This window comes from Lathyrus oleraceus, chromosome 1 (assembly GCF_024323335.1).
Source record: "Lathyrus oleraceus cultivar Zhongwan6 chromosome 1, CAAS_Psat_ZW6_1.0, whole genome shotgun sequence".
Classification (NCBI taxonomy): Eukaryota; Viridiplantae; Streptophyta; class Magnoliopsida; order Fabales; family Fabaceae; genus Lathyrus; species Lathyrus oleraceus.
Window position 1 is genome coordinate 307,336,068 of NC_066579.1, and position 22,164 is coordinate 307,358,231.

General features: G+C 35.6%; 1 long non-coding RNA gene across 1 annotated transcript; it reads right to left on the bottom strand.

The window, feature by feature from the left end:
* Positions 1-18,598: 18,598 nt before the first annotated feature.
* On the bottom strand, positions 18,599-20,039 carry LOC127132198 (uncharacterized). The gene is made up of 2 exons (XR_007806636.1): positions 19,757-20,039; positions 18,599-19,650 (listed from the first exon to the last, which is right to left on the bottom strand). It is a non-coding gene; the product is annotated as an uncharacterized LOC127132198 (long non-coding RNA).
* Between the last annotated feature and the right edge of the window lie 2,125 nt (positions 20,040-22,164).

Sequence of the window (22,164 nt, forward strand, 5' to 3'; positions counted from 1 at the left end):
CAACCGATCATTTTTTATTTTTTTATTTCAAAATTTGATCAAAATATGTCTATTTTCCAGAAGTTTGTTTCACGTTGATCATTTTAGTGCTTTTCATTTTAATTTTTCGAGCATTTTTTTGTCAAATTTTAATCATCTTGAATCATTTATTTGAATGATCGAAATAATTAAATAATTTTTTTTTATATTTTCAATTCAATTTTGATTATTTGAATAATATATTTTTTATTTGGTTTGTATAATTTAACTCTTGTCATCTTTTAAAATATCTAGAGGGTCATTTTATTCATTTAAAAAATAAGAAAAATTGGAGAAAGGACCACTAATTACTCCCACACGGCGTAGTACAAGAAAAGCTGGCAAAAGACTTTGGAGGAGACGTGTGAGTGACTCTTCTCAAAAATGGGTGAGGAGCCAAGAAAAACATCATATCATATCCTGATACTCTATTTTTTTTAGAAGAAAGATATTAATGGAAAGTTTAGAAAGGTGCATAGAAAAGATAATAAAAGAATTTTAGTAAAAAGGAAATTGGATCCTCTCTCACCAATAACATACATCGCCTATATCATTGTCATCTATCTATTTCAATTTTTCCAAAAGAAAAGTACAACAAAATATAAGTGGAAGACCATTTTCATTTTCTATAAAAAACATAGTACCTCCAAGTTCTCCTTTTGTCACAAACTCTTTTTCTGAATATTGAAGCAAACAACTATTGTTTTCAACTCCACAAAAATCTCTCTATTTTTCAACCACCATAAACCATTTTATTTTCTTCTTCATGCTCCCATAACACACCATATGTTTTTTTCTTCCAACCATACATCATACACTACATAAACCATTTACACCCACTCCATACACCAAAAACAAAAAAACATTAAAAACATGAGCAATAACAACTTTCATCATCATCACCTCCATCTTTCATTATCATCATCTTCCAACACAACTAAACCATATTCAATCATCATCTTCTTTCTCCCTACTCACCATCCAAAGATCTTAAAGTATTCCACTCTCTAAACTCAAACAACCAACAATCTTCAACAAAAAAAACTCCAAACACCTACTTGCATCTTCGACGGCCACCGGAAGCGAAGCTTAACTAACTAAGCATCACTTAACCGCGCCGTTGACCAAATTCGACGCAACCACCACTACCGGCGAGTGTTGAGACGGTGAGCGGAGAGAGTTTGATATACTTATTTTATTCTTTTTATTATTGTTGTTGTTCTTGAAATTGGAAAAAAGTTCTTGCTTTTTTTTTAAAATAGAAGGGGAAGGAGAAGATGGGAAAAAAATTTAAAACCCTCTTCATGTCTGCCAAATGTCGCGTGGTGGGAGGTGTTTCTTTTTTTATTTTAAAATTTTAATTTTGTCTCTCTGTCATATTAATCTCACCGCCTTTTTATTTTTATTTTATTTATTTATCTATTTATTTTGTGTCATTTATTGCTATTATATTTACTAGCGTCTAGACGGGCACTCGCGTGCCCGCCTATCCGATTTTTTAATGCACATCATTGAAAATATAAGTGACATTTTTTATTTAAATATAATTTTTAAAAAATACAACACGTGGAAGTTATTAGTAGGAAGTTACGTGGAAGTTAATAATAGTGGTTTTATTGGAAGTTATTAGGTAAATTACATAATAAAATAAGGGTAAAAATGGTAGAAAAATATACTACACCAAAAGAAAGTATTCCCTTTATATATTTTTTTTATAGATTATAGATATTTATAACTATTATTATTATTATTATTATTATTATTATTATTATTATTATTATTATTATTATATTATTAGTGATTATTATGATTATCATTATTATTTTTGTTCTTTACTATTATTTTCATTATTCTTATTATTATCATTATTATTATTATTATTTTATTATTATTATTATTATTATTAGTTATCATTATTTATTATTGTTGTTATAGTTTTTTAGTTATTAATTATTATCGTAACCACTAACTATTAATTTGTTTATTATTGTTAATTTTATTGTTGATTATTGTTTGTATCTATTTACTATTATTAAATATTATTGTTATTATAATTTTTATATTATTAATATTTATTTGACTAATTATTTTTATTTTTATTTATTTGTTTTTATTATTATTTACCATTATTTTTATTATTAAAACTTTAATTGTTTACTATCATGGTTATTATTATTTATTGAGTTAATTAAATTATTTAAGTTGTTAAATAGAAAGATTCGATTTATTTGTTCCGATCGATTTTTTACAGATGCCTTGCAATTTCAAAGTTAAAAATTCAATTTAACTTCAGAAATTGCTTTAACGCATAAAGTTTTGTTGACCGGCACTAGATATGGTGATTTCTACATGAATCGCCTTACGATTTCTTAGCATAACGCTAAATTATGTAGTTCAATTTTTTTATTTTATTTCGAGTCCTTTGGCTTTCTCTTGGGCCTTCTTACAACGACATTCTTTATTTTACAATTGTCTTTTAAAGCTTGTATGATTTAATTATTGTGTTGTATTCACATCCGATAAAATGTACCCCCATTCCCGTAAATATGTAATGAGTTTACCACTTTCATTTACGTTATTGTATCAGTTGATCGTTAATTCGAAGATTAAAATCAACACTTTCAAAAAGAACAAAAACAAATACTCGATCCAACGTCGAGTAATTTTCATAAATCAGAATCATTTCCACTATCTGCTTCTGCATCATTTTGAAGGAGAATGGCGATCCAAAACGCAGCGGAATTTAAAAATTCTCCTTTAATGATCCTTATGAATGGTCATGATCAGTGATAGAATCGTTACCTCTTGTGACAATTGTAACCTTTGATGAAGATCTACGGAGCGATCACGAACGTTGAACAATGACAACGCCTCTACTCAGTCCACACGAACGGATTTCTTCAATCTCAGTGCTAGCTGCTACGAATGAAGGCTTTGAGTGAGAGAGAGAGAGAGAGAGAGAGAGAGAGAGAGAGAGAGAGAGAGAGAGAGGGAGAGAGAGAGAAACGAAATTGCAACTGCACTAATGCTTCTACACAAGGGTTCTATTTATAGAACCACTTGTGTGGGCTGCAAGCTAAAAAGCCCACTCAAGTGTATATGGCCCATATCTTATAATATGCCAAATCACTTAAGCGCGTGGTACCTTACCATATTTCATATTCTACTTAAGTACACCGTACCTTACGATGTTCTACAATTCACTTAAGGGCACCGTACATTAAGGCATTCCTTAGTTACTCTATCTCTCATCAATTTGTCCTTTGTGTGTGACCATGTAGGTTTTCGCGGCATTGGCAATTATATTAAATCACGTATTTAACATAATAAACAGTGAGCGGTATCTAGCAACACATCACTGCTACCCAAGACACGAAAATGTCATGTGATCTGACAAATCCTCCTGTGATAATAATTATATGTATAATTACCCTTTTGCCCTTATGTCTATATTGAACACAAGACATAGATCGTGTCATCCTTGTCCAGTTCAATATTGGACCCATAGACATTTATCCTGTTACGCAGGATGGGCAAATTCCATCTAGGTCACTCATGTTCCTTAGCATGCTTCGTGGAGTACCCATAAACTGTCTTTATGGTCATCCAGTTACGGACAATGTTTGATCAGCAATAAGGCACTCGACTCTACATCTAGGGTCCATAGTGGTTTCAAGTCGAAGGGTGGTATACACCATTGTCACCATGAGAATAACTTATGACACTTTGCGTAACATTATATATAGTATTCTCATAGCGGGTAAATCCAGTATAAATATTACTCTTAATATTCATACATATGTTTAAGACTTGATAACTCTTTATCCATGATCCATGAGATGTGATCATCAGTCTATATACATAATAGTCTTAATGCTTTAATGTTATCCCACTTCACAATAAAGCTCGACTACGGATACTTTAAGAATAATGTCCTTATGTTTAACGTGTTCTCATGATTAAGTCACACTTGATACATTAAACGGACTATCTATTCTAGGGACTTTATTAAACAAATATAATAAAGAAAAAGCCTTTTATTATTAATAAATAATTCGATACAAGTACCAAAAGTATTGGCCTCTAGGGCTTACACCAACAATCTCCCACTAGCGCTAGAGCCAATCAGGCATACCCCTAATGCCCATAGATCTAGTATGGCCATCATGCTTCTGCTGCGCAAGAGGCTTTGTCAGTGGGTCAACAATATTGTCAAGTGTAGGTACTTTGCATATTTTCACATCTCCTCTATCTATTATCTCTCGAATGAGGTGATAACGCCTAAGTATGTGTTTGGATCGTTGGTGAGATCTAAGCTCCTTAGCTTGTGCGATAGCACCATTGTTATCACAATAGAGACAAATGGGATCCATAATGCTAGGAATTATGCCAAGTTCACTAATAAACTTTTTGATCCAAACAGCTTCCTTTGCTGCACTTGAGGCAGCAATATACTCGGCCTCGGTTGTAGAATCAGCAACTGTGTCTTGCTTTGAACTTTTCCAGCTCACATCGCCACCGTTTAAGTAAAACACATAACCAGATTGTGATCTAAAGTCATCCTTATCTGTCTGGAAGCTAGCATCGGTGTATCCAATTACAGCCAACTCTTCCTGACCTCCATATATCAAGAATGAGTCCTTAGTCCTTCTCAAATACTTAAGGATATTCTTGACAGCTACCCAGTGAGCATCACCAGGATCAGATTGGTACCTACTCATTGCACTTAAAGCATACGAGACATCTGGTCGAGTACATAACATGGCATACATGATAGATCCTATTGCAGATACATATGGAATCTTATTCATGTGATCCCTTTCTTCCTTAGTTGAAGGGGGTTGTGTTTTTGATAGACACAGGCCATGTTGCATAGGTATGAATCCTTTCTTGGAATCATGCATATTAAAGCGTCTCAGCACTTTGTCTATGTACGTACTCTGACTTAGGCCAAGTAGTTTTTATGATCTATCTCTATAGATTCTGATTCCTAATATATAGGCTGCTTCACCTAGGTCCTTCATAGAAAAGCATTTCCCCAACCAAGACTTTACTTGTTGCAGGGTATGAACATCGTTTCCAATGAGTAATATGTCATCTACATATAATACCAGGAAAATAATCATGCTCCCACTAACCTTCTTGTAGACACGAGGCTCATCTTCGTTCTTGATGAATTCATATTGTTTTACCGTTTCATCAAAACGAAGATTCCAGCTTCTGGAAGCTTGCTTCAATCCATAGATTGATCTTTGTAACTTACATATCTTTTAGGCTTCTTCTGGTATTTCAAATCCTTCAAGTTGTGTCATGTACACATCCTCAAGAAGATTCTCATTAAGGAAAGTAGTTTTGACATCCATCTGTCATATTTCATAATCATGATATGCAGCGATAGCAAGTAAAATCCTAACAGATTTAAGCATTGCAACTGGTGAAAAGGTTTCATCATAGTCAACCCCATGAATTTGTTTATATCCTTTTGCAACCAGTCTTGCCTTATAGGTATGTACCTTACCATCCATGTCAGACTTCTTTTTGAAGACCCACTTGCATCCTATAGGGTTAACTCACATAGGAGGCTCTACCAAGGTCCAAACTTGGTTTGTGTACATGGAATCCATTTCAGATTTCATGGCTTCTAGCCACTTCTCAGACTCGGGACCAGTTATGGCCTCTTGGTAGGTCACAGGCTCATCTTGATCCATGAGTAATACATCACCTTAATCAGTTATGAGATATCCATATCTCTCAGGTTGGTGACGTATCCTGCTTGACCTATGTTGGTCTTGTTCTACTTGAGCAGATTTGGGCTCAAGCTTAGTTGAAATTTGTCAGATTTGGTGACGTATCCATGAGTAATACCCTCTTGTTTCTTTAGGATACCCCACAAATAAGCATTTGTCAGATTTGGGCTCAAGCTTAGTTGAAATTTGTCATTTCACATAAACTTCGCAACCCCAAATCTTTATGTAAGACATATGTGGTTTCTTACCACTCCATATCTCATATGGTGTCTTCTCAACCTTTTTGGATGGAACACGGTTAAGTGTGTAAGCTGCTGTCAATAGTGCATGTCCCCAAAAGGAGTTTGGAATATCGGCGTGACTCATCATGGATCAAACCATGTCTAACAGAGTTCGATTTCTTCTCTCAAATACACCATTCCATTGGGGTGTTCCAGGAGGAGTAAGTTGGGATAGAATCCCAAACTCTTTCAGATGGTCATCAAACTCTAGGCTTAAATACTCACCACCTCAATCTGATCGAAGAGTTTTAATATTCTTACCTAGTTGGTTTTGTACTTCATTCTTTAATTCCTTGAACTTTTCAAAGGACTCTGATTTGTGTTTCATTAAATACACATAACCATATCTACTGAAATCATCAGTAAATGTGATGAAGTACTGAAAACCTCCTTTGGCTGATATGTTCAGTGGTCCACATACATCAGTATGTATGAGGGCCAAAAGATCATTAGCTCTTTCACATTTTCCTTTGAATGGAGACTTTGTCATCTTTCCAATTAAACAAGATCTGCATGTCTCATATGATTCATAATCAAAATAGTCCAACAGTCCATCTTTATGGAGTTACGAAATGCGTTTCTCATTTATGTGGCCTAATCGACAATGCCAAAGGTAAGTTGGATTTAACTCATTAGGTTTCATCCTTTTAGTATTAATGTTATAAATAGGCATTTCAAGATCAAGGACATATAGTCCATTGTTCATTTGTGCAGTAGCATAGAATATATCATTCAAATAAATTGAGCAACAATTGTTCTTTATTATAAATGAAAAACCAAACTTGTCCAAACAAGAAACGGAAATAATATTCCTGCTAATTGCATGTACAAAATAACAGTTCTCTAACTGAATTATTAAACCACTAGGTAAAGTCAATACATAGGTTCCTACGGCTAAAGCAACAACCTTTGCTCCATTGCCAACTCGTAGGTCAACTTCACCTTTTGCCAAATCTCTACTCCTTTTTAGCCCCTGCACATTGGTACAAATGTGAGAACCGCATCCAGTATCTAATACCCATGATGCAGAAGTAGATAAATTAATTTCAATAACAAAAATACCTGAAGTTGAAGTCTCTACTCCATTCTTCTTATCTTCCAGGTACTTTGGGCAGTTTCTCTTCCAGTGTCCGGTCTTACCGCAATGGAAGCAGGTGTCTTCTTTTGCTATGCCTCCACTAGACTTTAAAGCAGCAACAGTGGGTTTGGGTTTGGCAACTTCCTTGCCTTTCCCTTTATCACCCTGCTTGGTGGGCCTTTTGTTCTGTCTTTTTCCATTTCCGATCATCAGAACGGACTTCCCTTTTGACTTCAGATTCTGCTCAGCAGTTCTTAACATGGCTAGCAGTTCAGAAAGAGATTTATCCATATCATTCATATTGAAATTTAGGACAAATTGACTGAATCTATCTGGCAACGATTGCAAGATTAAATCAGTCGCAAGTTCCTTTTCGAGGGGAAAACCCAACCTCTCAAGGTTTTCCACATACCCAATCATCTTGAGCACATGGGGACCTACAGGGGCTCCCTCACCCAACTTGCCTTGAAAAAGGGCTTTTGAAACTTCAAACCTTTCATGCCTTGCTTGCTCTTGATATAACATCTTGAGGTGTTCGATCATATCGAACGCTGCCATGTTCTCATGTTGCTTTTGCAACTCTGAGTTCATGGTAGCTAGCATGAGACAAGCAGTTTCATTGGCATCATCGACATGCTTCTTATAAGCATCTCTTTCTGCCTTAGGTGCAAAACTAGGAGGTTCCTCTTCAGGAACAGGTTTCTCCAAGACATACAGCTTTCTATCATGTTTGAGGACAATCCTCAGATTTCGGTGCCAATCCAGAAAATTTGTTTCCTTGTCAAGGATTGATCACAAAATGTTGTTAGAGGTGTTTGTTGTCATGGTAATCTACATAAGGATTAATGAAAATATAAGTATCATTGACATATTTAATTAGGCCTTTAATCAAATATGCTCCCACTATTTTACTCAAAACAAATGACCCTCATCATTTGATTCAGAAAATCCCGTTGGAAGATTTTCTAGTGGGTCGAGATCCATATTTCACTTCGTTCTAAGTCCGCGTAGGCGGATTACACAAAACTAGGTTATTTAGGTAGAAACTCCTTCCAATTGTATCTCATACAACTCTCGAAAATTTCAATTGGGTGAATAACTCCTTATTCCAATCCATCATATGGATTATTCCCAACTCTTGCTTCTAAACATATATAATGTTATTATAATTTGTTTAGTTAAGTTTGACCCATTGTTTTAGCAATTGGATATAACAATTATCCCATCGCACCTTACTAATATAGAGCATGCACATCGCGTAGGCGAAACCTACATTATCCGATACTAGTCTTGATGAGTGCTAAAACTTGGAAAGCATAAACGTAATATTTAATTTGAGGGAATTTTCAATTATTCTGATCTCACCGGCTTATTTGTCATATAGATAGTCTCTCACATGCATCAACATACATTCACATGCATCAACATACATACATAATGAAACAGTTATGGCCCCTAGCGCAATTGTTCTCCCAAGCCAATGAGAGAACCTAAGCTAACCTAATAACGATCTAAGCTTCTCCAAGCAAGATCTTCAAGGTTGTCCTCCTTTGATATTGAATTCTTCTCTTTCTTCATAACATTACATTACATAAAAGAAACTTGTTTTACATACGAGGGAGTGAGATGAGAAAAGAAGTTACATTATGAGATTAAAAGAGAGGCACGACACGCATGTCGTATTTTAAAAACCCAAAACAAAATAAAGGAAAACTAAGGCCATAACCGATCACCACAAGACAATAATAATAAACACATTATTATTATTTATTTTAATTCTTTTAATTAATTAAAACCAAATTAAATTTCGGCGACCGATCACACTACGCAGAGTTAACCGGGGGTCCGCTGCCCGGGCAGTGCCCCTTGCGGGGTTGTAGGGGCAGTGCCCCTGGCCAAAAAATTTAATGAACAATTCTTTTAAATCGACGTCGCTTTTCTCATCAACACTTGATACTTTAAAGCACAACTCTTGCGCAGTCACAACCCTAATCGCATAACTCTTTGACAACACAACCCTTGTGCCGTCATTAACCCTAATGCATAACTCTTTGACAACACAACCCTTGTGCCGTCATTAACCCTAATGCACCAATTTCAGACCGTCAAACACATCTCGATTGTTGATTCAGTATGATTAATCAATACGTCATTGCTTCACCATACTAATGTTAGATCAAGAAGCAAATGACCATTGATCGCTCAAAGGAAAACAACCATTAACTGTTTGAATGAACGAAACAGAAACAGTATATCATATATACCGTATTTTGCATTAGGATTACTTATATCATATATATAACTTGATCGATCTCAATTTAATTACTCGTTTATTCTTTGTTTCATTCTGTCTTTTAATCGTATTAATACAGAAAGTACAGAAAATAAACAACTATCAGATGCATGGTTTCGTAAGTGGCTCTGATACCACTGAATGAGAATGGTGATCCAAAACGCAGTGGAATTTAAAAATTCTCCTTTAATGATCCTTACGAATGGGCATGATCAGTGATAGAATCGTTACCTCTTAGGGCAATTGTAACCTTTGATGCAGATCTACGGAGCGATCACTAACGTTGAACAATGACAACGCCTCTACTCAGTCCGCACGAATGGATTCCTTCAATCTCAGTGCTAGCTGCTACGAATGAAGGCTTTAAGTGTGTGTGAGAGAGAGAGAGAAACAAAATTGCAACTGCACTAATGCTTCTACACAAGGGTTCTTTTTATAGAACCACTTGTGTGGGCTGCAAGCTAAAAAGCCCACTCAAGTGTATATGACCCATATCTTATAATATGCCAAATCACTTAAGCGCGTGGTACCTTACCATATTTCGTATTCTACTTAAGTACACCGTACCTTACGATGTTCTACAATTCACTTAAGGGCACCGTACATTACGGTATTCCTTAGTTACTCTATCTCTCATCAATTCGTCCTTTGTGTGTGACCCTGTAGGTTTTCGCGGCATTGGCAATTATATTAAATCACGTATTTAACATAATAAACAGTGAGCGGTATCTAGCAACACATCACTGCTACCCAAGAAACGAAAATGTCATGTGATCTGACAAATCTTTTTGTGATAATAATTATGTGTATAATTACCCTTTTGCCCTTATGTCTATATTGAACACAAGGCTTAGACAGTGTCATCCTTGTCCAGTTCAATATTGGGCCCATAGACATTTATCCTGTTATGCAGGATGGGCAAATTCCATCTAGGTCACTCATGTCCCTTAGCATGCTTCGTGGAGTACCCATCAACTGTCTTTATGGTCATCCAGTTACGGACAACGTTTGATCAACAATAAGGCACTCGACTCTACATCTAGGGTCCATAGTGGTTTCAGGTCGAAGGATGGTATACACCATTATCACCATGAGAATAACTTATGACACTTTGCATAACATTCTATATAGTATTCTCATAGCGGGTCAATCCAGTATAAATATTACTCTTAATATTCATACCTATGTTTAAGACTTGATAACTCCTTATCCATGATCCATGAGATGTGATAATCAGTCTATATACATAATAGTCTTAATGCTTTAATGTTATCCCACTTCATAATAAAGCTCGACTACGAATACTTTAAGAATAGTGTCCTTATTCTTAATGTGATCTCATGATTAAGTCACACTTGATACATTAAACAGACTATCTATTTTAGAGACTTTATTAAACAAACATAATAAAGAAAAAGCCTTTTATTATTAATAAATAATTCGATACAAGTACCAAAAGTATTGGCCTCTCCTCGAGTACTTGGATACGAGTAGCCTTACTCGACCATTCGAGTAATCGTCATCTCACAAAACACTCAACCCATCAAACTTGCTTTCCACCCTTGTGTGACCTTGAACACATTGTTAGAAAAGAGTATGCAACATCCATTTTGATGCAAAATAAACAAAGACTTCAGCCTCCAAGAGCGAGCAGCAAGTAAAGGTTTAATCGCTCAAATGTGATCCAAGCATCACTCTCTTTAAAATCAATCCACCCAATAGTTCTTTTTGGGTAGAACTACATATGCCTTGAGTTCTTCATAGCACCTGAAGATACGTAGGAGCAGGATTGCGAAATCTTGTCAGGTACATTAATATTAAAAAACCCTAAGTCTTTCTTTTCTTTCTTTCTTTTTCTCGCTCAGTAAGTAGAAGATAACATTTAACATTAGCTAACACTCTATCGCAAATTTAACTAAGTGGTTCCCGTTCCCCTTGCGTAACCAACTCCCGAACCCGAATTTGGTTGCGACGACCATTTTCTTTTTGTTGTTTTTTGTGGGTTTTATCGATATTTTTCCTTTCCTACATTGGAGTAAGTAAAGTTCGGTGGCGACTCTGTTTGAACATCTTTTTCGCGAGCGTGTGAGCGCTTCGTGAAGGATCATGTTTTTTCGAGATGCGTCAGTTGGTGATTCTGCTGGGGACAAATGGCTCCATGCTAGAGAGATTCAGGCCTAACTTAGTTTAATTTGTGTTGAGTGTTACTTTTGATGATTTATTTTCTTCTATCTTCTTTTGTTATTATCTCGTTGTGTAGTTGATAAATATTATCTGTTGTGGTCCTTTGGTATCATTGGGGCTATTTGATTATTTGACACTTTGTGAGATATGCTCTCTTCTCGAGTCTGAGAAAAATCATAGGATAAGATGGTGGTTGTGTAGTATTGACCCACGAGGAGCCTTCCTCATTGGGACAATATGAAGACCCCGCCTAAAGTAGATTCTTTTGGAGATGTTATTGTCCGACGAGCCTTCGTCATGGCGATAATGTTTTCAAGTTGGATCGATGAGTCTAGGGACCTTTTAGAACCGGTTTCATCTTCGGTGGTTGTGTAGTATTGAACCACGAGGAGCCTTCCTAATTGGGATAATATGAAGACCCCGCATAGATTAGATTCTCTTGGAGATTTTATTGTCTAACGAGCCTTCATCATGGAGATAATGTTTTCAAGTTGGATTGATGACTCTAGGGACCTTTTAGAACCTGTTTCATGTTTGGTGGTTGTGTAGTATTGGACCATGAGAAGCCTTCCTCGTTGGGAAATACAAAGACCCCACATAGAGTAGATTCTCTTGGAGATGTTATTGTCTGACGAGCCTTCGTCGTGGCAATAAGGTTTTTAAGTTGGATCAATGACTCTAGGAACCCTTTTGTCTAAACTCTTAGAGCCAACATGATGAGTGGGTTTCATGGGTACATAAAACTTAGAACTATCCCAATGTAGGAGGTCTACCTAAATTAGGTTGTTTTGTCGTTCCTAGTGTTACCCCATACTATTATCTGCACATGACATTTCATTGCATCCATACGTGGCATGGCATTGCATTTTTACATATCAAAAACAAAATTACGCATCCGCATATCATTTTCATCCAATATGCATCATGCATGTCATTGAACAAACAAAAACTCATTCTACCTTACGTTCATAACCAGCTAGCTGATTACCCGACACTCGCTCAAACTTGAAGCATGTCTCCAAAAGTTATGGACGAACTCCAACAAGGTCAGAATTTGTTAAGAGATGAGGTCAATAGGTTGAAAATTCAAATGAGCCTGGTCATTGATATCCTGCAAGCTTTGTTAGGAAAGGAAGGAAACCATGCACCGTCTACTACAGCAACATTGGTTACTTCTCTACGTTTGTCAGGTGTCATCATTGATCAAAGGCAACCACATACAACAAATTTTCTAGTTCAAGACTCTCTTCTTGGATGCCATCCTCAGCCCTTGCTCCCAAGGTCTCCTCATCTCCATCCATTACCTATTCCCCAACAAATCAAAGGAATCAGGTTCAGAACCAGAAGCAGGCTTAGATCAAAACTCAAGTTGATCCAGAAAGAAAGCGCTCAGATGTTGAGTTAATACCTGTTACATACAGTCAGTTGCTACCTCATTTGATTCAAAGTGGGATGGTAGTACCTAGATTTTTGCCACTGATTCCTACGCCATACAAGCCATGGTACGACGAGAATGTTAGGTGTGAGTTTCACGATGGGTCAGAAGGATATAACACTGAGAATTGCAGAGACTTTCAAAAGTTAGTGCAAGAATTAATTAATGACAAGGTTTTGACTTTCAAGAAGAACGGACCAAGCATAAACATCTTGATTACAAGGTCACATAATGACGATGTCAAGGGATCCCCAAAGACCCTTGAAAACTCTACCTATCAGATGGATGTCAAAACTCTGAAGGCTAGCATTTAGGACATTGAGGTCGTCACTAGTTCATCTCAAAATGGTCAAGTAATCACTACGAGAAAACTCAAAGAAGAAATAAGGTCCTCAAGAAGGAAGGAGATTCCATAGTCTAGCAAGGGTCAGCCACCCACGGTGCCAGTTCACTATCATCCGTCAGAATCTTCTAAGCATTCGCAACAACAGCCTTTGTTTGTTCCTCCTCCAATTGAGAATCAAAGTTACAATCTCCATCAGACAGGTCCCTTAAGGACACCTCGGTTTGATCCAATTCCAATGGCATACACTAAATTGCTTCCTTATTTGATTCAAAAATCTTTGGTGTTCCCTAGGAAGCTTAACCCGTTAGTGACATACCCACCTAACTTCAAACACAATGCTATATGTGCATACCATGATGGATCGTCTGGGCATACCACCGAGAACTGTAAGGCCTTCAAGTACAAGGAACAAGAGCTGATTTATCAAAAGATATTGTCATTTGCAAATTCTATGAATGCGCTGAACAAACCCACACCATGGAGCTACAACATCACCACTCACGCAAATGGAAGCACAAAAGAAGCAGGGAATGGATCTGAAGAGGTTGCACCTAATGAAGAATCTGATAAAGAGGACTCAAAGGATTGTCATGTTGATTCTGAAGAGCATGATGACCCTAACCAGTGGGTCGGGAAAGGTCGATAGTTGATGAAGCAAGCAAGGAAGCTTATCCTCAACGCTAACAAAACATTGTGTTGCTTCATTTTATTTTGTCATTTCCTTTTCATGTTCAATTTTTATTTGCTTTTAAGTATTGTTGTTTTCTTTCAATGGTAATATTAATGAAGTGGTCATGCATTTTCTGAATCAATCATGTCGTATTCACTCATTTTTTCCATTTATATCAAAAACAAATAATGTTTCTCCCACTCATTTTTTATCAAACTGTTGTTTTAGCAAATTTTCAGGGAGGATGATGAAAACAAAATACCCAAAATTGCTGACAAGTACGCTTTCAAATAGAACTTTGTTGATGATGTAAGTCATTGTTTCAACTCCCAAACACCAAAAATATAAGGAAGATAATCCCTCGTCAACCACTTTGAGCCTAGAAGTTAGTGATTCTTTCTAAACGAAAAAAACCTTTATTCTGAACCAGGGGCAGGGTAGTCTCAATTAATCCGACTTTGCATTCGAAGTTCAAAAGAATCATTCCGAACACCTAAGAGGTGTAACCACATGTTTCTCTTCACACGCATCAAGAAGTGTTGAAGTAGTCATGTAGAATCCAAAGGCATAGTGGTTGTTTCCTTAATAACCAATGACTTGGAAATCATAAGCCTTTTCAAGCCAAAAGAAAAACAAAAAAGAAAAATAAAAAGCCCGCTAAGCCGAACACCAAGAAGGTGACTTAGGAAAAATCAGGGCATCCCGATGGACTAAGAGTTAAAAAGAACTAGTCCAGGAAAAAGTTAGGGAAAAGAAAAAAGGGAAAGAATGATTTTTTTAAAAAAGGTGACCATCAAATCAAAAACCAAAGGGTCACCCAAAATTCCTGAACAAAAACAAATTTCTGCTATTACCAAAGATAGGTGATTGCCACCTCAAATGAATGATTATCATTGATTCTTAAGCCAACAGGTTCACACTTTCAAACTCTCTTGGAATTTTAAATGCGTTTGTCAAATTAACTGAATGTAGGACTAGAGATCATCAAGAAGAAAGGGTGGGTTAAAACCAAAACTTTGAGCCTATATCTTTTTGTTCAAAAACCGTGAACCAGGCCACATTATAACCTTCAAAAGACCTAATTAAAGCAAAGTTTCTTTTGAAAGCATACTCAACAAGGTTGTGTTGACATGACTCCTAGATATTTGATAATCATCTGTATTGATATCATATCTCATTTTCTTTCGTATACCGAATAAAAATAGTGATTCATTCGTTGTATATCACATTCATTTCAATATTGATTGATTTCAAAATTTGCATGAGCATTGGGATAAAATTACCTTTTTTTGAACGAACAATTTTATTTGTAAATTGGCACTCAGCATCAAGGAAATTCTTCTAGATATCCGTCAGCTTGGTGAAAGTCATTTCAAGATTCCTTGAATCTGGGGCAATGACTTCGAGACGCAACAGGTCTCTCCTATGCTTATACTGGGGTAAGCCATTTCCATAGTACAGTGAAGCTCGCCATTCCAAAATTCAATCACTCAGGGGAATTCAGATGTAGGATTCAGAATGCTGGGGCAAGCCATCTTATGGTAAGATTTTGGAAAGCAACTGTCAATTTCTTTTTCAAAGGCCCAACAGAAAGGGGCATGATACGTTCACAAGATGTGAAACATCTCAACGATCACCATGATTTGAGAAAGTCAGAGTTCTCTATTCTTCCAAAGACAAGAGTTCCCAACTGAAGCCCTCCAGGTGGCAAAGTGGAAATCAAAGTTTTACAAACCATCTTCATGGTGTCAAAACTGTTCAAAGCCAGTGGTGTCGGGGAATCAGAGCTTGATATCAACAAAATGAATAAACTAATATATTCATGCATTCATATTCATTTTACATATCATGTACAAAACATATCATGCATAAACCTCAGCTGGATTCAGCAACCTCTCAAGGAAGTTCAGTGTAATCCTCAACAATCTAAGATTCAAAGGGTGTTCTTAGGAGTATAACAATTATTTTCTTCAGTAAGTACTTTCAGAATTTGATCATTGTTAGTGTTGATTCTCAATGAGAGTTTCTTTCCTAGCAAGGTGATTGTTATTCTCCTATTGGAACTCAGGTGTCAAAGGAATTTCTGGTTGGTTTCCCCAATAAATATTTCCCCGTAGAGTTTACTGTGTAATTTTCTCCAGCAAAACTTCATAAACTCCCCAAGCGAGTTTCACAGCAGTATGATTACTTGAAAAAGGTATCCCTAACAACATTATCTTTAGCAAGTCTCTTTGAAGTAGTTGTCTAAGATGGATATCTCTTCATAAGTTAGCAATCTCCCCAGTGAGTCTAATGGACAAGAGTTATGTGATAGACAAGATCTACTGAATGTTTCTCAGTATATATCCAGCGAGTCTCATGTGCGTTTATTTCCCAGAGAATCTCTTATGTTCCCCAATAGGTTTCTTCAATCAATCCTCGGAAGAGTTAGTGTTCCATGCTGATCTACTATGCGACGGAACATTAGATTGGACCTGTCAGTTCGGTAATTGAGATTAATGTTAATCATTTTGGATATCATTAACTTTTCATCCCCAACAAGTCTCTTGGATCTTCTCATTCCCTAAAAGAGTCTTCTGTCAGCCAAGAGCAACTGAACATACAGTTATTCCCCAAAGAAAGTCTTTTGTTTAGCTGTACACCAATTTTATTTTTCAATTTTGCATCGAGCAAGAGCCGTTGAATCCAGTGGTTTCAGCCATGAGCAACTGGACACCAATTTTATTTTTCAATTTTGCATCAACCAAGAGCAGTTGAATGTAGTGGTTTTAGCCAATGTCGCATCCGCGAAAAAACAACCGGCGGGCTGAAACAAAAAAAAACAGCACAGAGCCGCCACTGCGCGTTATTTATCCCAAAATAGGGAAAGGAAACGCTCAGAGAAACCTGGAAAGGAAATGGTCTCGCGACCAAAGAGAAAGGGTAAGGGAGTCGGTTACGCAAGGGGAAGGTATTAGCACCCCTCACGTCCGTCGTACTCGACGGGATCCACGCTCTAAGAAAAGAAAAGGTTGCTAAAACACCACACACACACACACACCAAAGACAATACAGGTGGGGTTAAAAGGAAGAGAGCTCGATAGGACGTCGCATCCTATGCCTACGTATCTCGTCTGGAACGAGAATCAGAGCTGCCGTAGTTCGGCTCACGCACGCCAAACAAGACACACACACCCACAGGCAAACAGGGAACCCGACAACCACTCGATGGAATTACATCAGCTTCCGAACCAAACAAACACAAACAAACAACAACATGCTAAGGAGTCGGGGACTCGAGCCTAGCACTTGTCAAACAACACACACAAAAAGGAAAAAAAGTGCCCGGAGAGGTCTCGCACGACCTCCTGCCTACATACCTCGTCTGGAACAAGGATCAGGGCGATGTAGTTCCCCCTCAAGGGAAAGAAAAACTAGCCAGAAACCAAGGGAAGACACACTACCAGGGAGTTGGACTCGAGCCTAGTGTTGTCATGCATCATTGCCCTACGTTGAGGTTTCTACCTACTTGCACAACTGCAAGCTAATCCTATCCAGGAAGAAAGCAAGCATACAAGCATACAAGCAAACAGAGCAAACAAATATTCACAAAGCACACACTATAACCAGTCAAGTGAGGCTCAAACAATGGGTTTGACTGCCGAGGCAAGTCATCTGTACATGGGTAGTGTTCGCTCTTAACCTTGCTGTCATACCCCAATTTTGTCCGGCCATTTTGGTTTAATCCATGAGATTTCTTTGTTTCAAAAGTCCCATATTTAGATTTTTTTTATATTTAAAATAGAATTGTGTTTTTTTAATTAAAAGTCCCATGTTTAGATTTTTTGTATTTAAAATAGAAATTTGTTTTAAAATTAAGTCATTATACTTAAAATAGAAATTTGTTTTTAAAATTAAGTCATTATATACTTAAATTAGAAATTTGTTTTATTTTTTAAATTAAGTCATTCTACTTGAAATAGAAATTTGTTTTTAAAATTAAGTCATTATATTTAAAATAGAAATTTGTTTTTAAAATTAAGTCATTATACTTAAAATAGAAATTTGTTTTTAAAATTAAGTCATTATATACTTAAATTAGAAATTTGTTTTAAAATTAAGTCATTATACTTAAATTAGAAATTTGTTTTAAAATTAAGTCATTATACTTAAATTAGAAATTTGTTTTTTTTTTAAATTAAGTCATTATACTTAAAATAGGAATATGTTGTTTTTAAAATTAAGTCATTATACTTAAGTTGGAAATTTGTTGTTTTTTTTTTAAATTGAAATTGATTAGCATAAATAAATATTGAGTTAAATTTTGAAAAGTTTAAAAAATAATCACATAATTAAAATTTAATCCAAATGTTACATAATAAAAGTATCCACATAAATAACAAAAAAAGCTTAAATTAAAATTATAAAAATATCTTGCTGATAATCCAAAAAAATAGTTACATAGTTCTCCAAAAAAAAAAAAAGGGAAGTTTCAAATTAAATTTGCATATTAAAAAAATAGACTAATTGCACAAATAATATTTCAAATAATATTCCAAATAATCCAAAGTTCCAATTAACTCCAAGTTTATATAATAATCCAAAGTATTTACATAATTATCACAATAATTTTTTTTTTTAAAATTAAAATGTATAATATGCCCAAAAGTTCTGTTACAGCTAGGTTGAAAAGTTGGAGATAAGCTGTAAAATACAGCAGTTTGAAGCAACTCTTCAAAAGACTCTTCCAAAAGCTTCTTGAAATTCCCAAGCGCCCAATTTCAGTCCCTAATTACAGGGGCCCCAAATCCAAAAGCAAACCAATTTTCAATCAATGTCCATTCACTTTATGCAAACCTGCAAAACCAATTCATAATTTAAAAACAGCTTATCAAATAAGCACTTAAAAAACTGAAAAATAAATGATAAAGTAAGCAGATTAATTGGTTACACAGTGAATCAAAGGAAACACAAAAAAAATACTTTGCAATATCCACATCAACAACCTTAAGTCCATAAGGTAATTATCCCACAAAATCTGGAAAAAGGATAACTTAACAAGTTATCTCAGAACCACAACATTCATGTATATAAACCATAAAATTAATTAACAATGACACGGTTTTTGGATGAAATCAGAAGAAATTGTCAAAGTAATTTTTTTTCTGTTAACTCCAAAGTAACTCCAAAGAAACAGAAGAAACGTTTTGAAAAATCCAAGAGAAAACAATCAAATTATTTTTCTCTGTTAACCTCAAACCAAAACAAAGAACAGTCTGGAAAAATCCAAAACAACACAACACACGTTTTTTAGAATTAACCTCAAACCCTAAACAACAAAACAGAGATGTTTTCGAGAATCCAGGAAGAGATCAAAAAATAATTTTAAACATTTTAACTCATAATCATTCAAAGAGACCAAGACAGCCAGGCAACAACAACAGGATTCAAAACCCAAAAGAAGAAGGAAGAATAGAAGAAGGCGAAAAAGATTTAAAAAGAGGAGAAAAACTTATCTCTACAAGCGACGGAAAGCTCACGTCGCCGGACGCAACTCAGGGCAAGTAGTCATTCTTCTTTCCTTTCCTTGCTTTAAATCCATACGCTTCTTGTTCGTTACTGCAAAACAATTAAAACCCCTATATTAATTGCTTCAAACTGTGACTATTGAAGGTTGAATCACGAATTCAGATTTAAGTTTTGTTTTTTTCTCTTATTTTCTTACCGCCGATCCGGTTGATTGAAGCGGATTTTGAAAAAACTGAGGCCGGATTTGAAATCTCCGGCCAAAAACAAGTGGGATTCGTGTTTTAAAGTTTGGGTTTAGGGTGAAGAGTCGCCGGAGAAGAGGGCGGCGCCGCCGCGGTTGGCCGGCCGCCACCGTCTTCTCCGGCAGGTTTGGCCGTGAGGAGAGTAACGGAGAAGAAGAAGAAGTTGCAGAGCAACTTTATTTCAGAAGTGAAGAGAGAGAATGAGAGGAGCAAATGAGGCTCTCTCTCTCAATTTCTGTTTTTATATGGTGTTTGGAATTGCTGCATGGGCCCAAATACCATTTTGCTATTTAAACCCCCGTTTTGTTCAGTAACGCCCAGATTTAGGCCTCCCCTTGTTTAGCCCATTTTCTTTTATTTTTTATTTATTCACTAATTTTCTTTTATTTATATACATATAAAATATATACATTAGAATTTTATGGCTATCAAACAAAAAACAATATTTTATTTTATTTACTTTCTTTCAAAATTATATAATTATATATTGTAATTATTATTATTAATACTTAATGGTAAATATGCAATTACATTGTTATTATTATTATTATTAATACTTAATGGTAAATATGCGATTATTTGGTTATATCATCATTTTTCAATTACTTATTATTTAATCAAATAATCTACTAAATATTTAATTAATTAATTATATTATTATTAATATCACTTATAATTTAGATAATTGTTTATTTTTGTGGAGTGTATGTGCATGATTATTTTGTATTTATCTATTTATACCGAGTCTTGAGTGCATATGGATGACATGTTATAACTGTGAGAAGATTATGTTGATTTCACCGATCTAAAATCATTCGAACCAATTTCAAAAATAAATCACGTATTTCTCGATTCAAAGTCGAGCCCATTTCTCAAAACACCTATGTAAGTCGATCGCTTGTAAAAGCATTGCCATCAACCTCACATGGCTTACTCTTGGGCTTTCTTACAATGAGACCTACTCGGTTTTAATTAATCGATTAAATGAACCATTCACTAAATAAATTCAATTCATTCACAAGAATGCAATTTTTTTAAAATCTCGATCCGACATCGAAAGTTAAATTAAAATACTTAATCACCTCTAAACGACACTCTATTTGAAAATGAAAAGGGGGATGGTTTTGAGTTTTCAACTCCTCTCCTCGATTATTTGAATACGAGTTTTCTTACTCGGTTAGTCAAATGGTCGTCATTTCTAATCCATTTAAGAAGAAATAAATCAAATCCTTTTATAACAAGAAACTAAAAGGGAGATAACTTTGAGTCTTCAATTTTTCTCCTCGATTATTTGAATACACGTTCTCTTACTTGGTCAGTCAAATAATTGTCGTTCCTCTGCAAACTTCTAAACCCGATTAAATCAAAGTATTTTCATAATGAACTAAATGAAAAGGGAGATGACTTTGAGTTTTCAACTTCTCTCCTCAATTGTTTGAATACGAGTTCTCTTACTCGGTCAGTCGAGCAATTGTCATTTTTCCATAAACGTACAACTTAATCAAATTATTCTCGTAACAAACTATACGAAAAAGGAGATGGTTTTGAGCTTTCAACTCCTCTTCTCAAATGCTTGGATATGAGTTGTCTTACTCAGTCATTCGAGCACTTGTCGTTTATCCTAAAAATACATCAACCATATACAACCTTATTTTCATAAATATTCAGATGAAACAGAAAGTGGTCTAGAGTCTTCTATTCTCTTTCCCGATTGTTAGGATACGAGTTGTCTTACTCGACTATCCGAGTAATCGTCATCCAACCAAAAACATCTTAACCAACCAAAACATCCAACATATTAATCCAATTTGTCACCCTCGTGTGACCAAAACTAAATTCAAAAAGAATAATATTTAATCCTTTCTAATGCGCACAACAAACCAATGCTTAAGCCTCCGCCGAGAGTAGACAAGCCAACGTTTAGCCTTTAGAACACGATCTAAACAATTGTTCATTAAAAAAACACCAACCAACCGTAGTTCCCCGAACTACGAATGCTCTGATTTCCTTATTATACCATAAGGATACGTAGGCAGGAGATTGCTGTATCTTCGCGAGCACACTAATAAAAAACCTCCCCTTTCCCTTTCTGAGGTTCTCATCCATTTCTATTTTTAATAACCTGAAGATAACAAACAAACATAAATTAACACTCGAAACGCACATTAAAACTAAAAGGTTCCCGTTGAGTACAACGGACGTAAGGGGTGCTAATACCTTCCTCTTACGTAATCCACTCCCGAACCCGAATATGGTTGCGACGACCATTATTCTATTTCCTAAAGGTTTTATCGATATTTTCCTATCCCTTTATTGGGATAAATAAAGTTCCGTGGCGACTCTGTTCAAATATAAATATTTC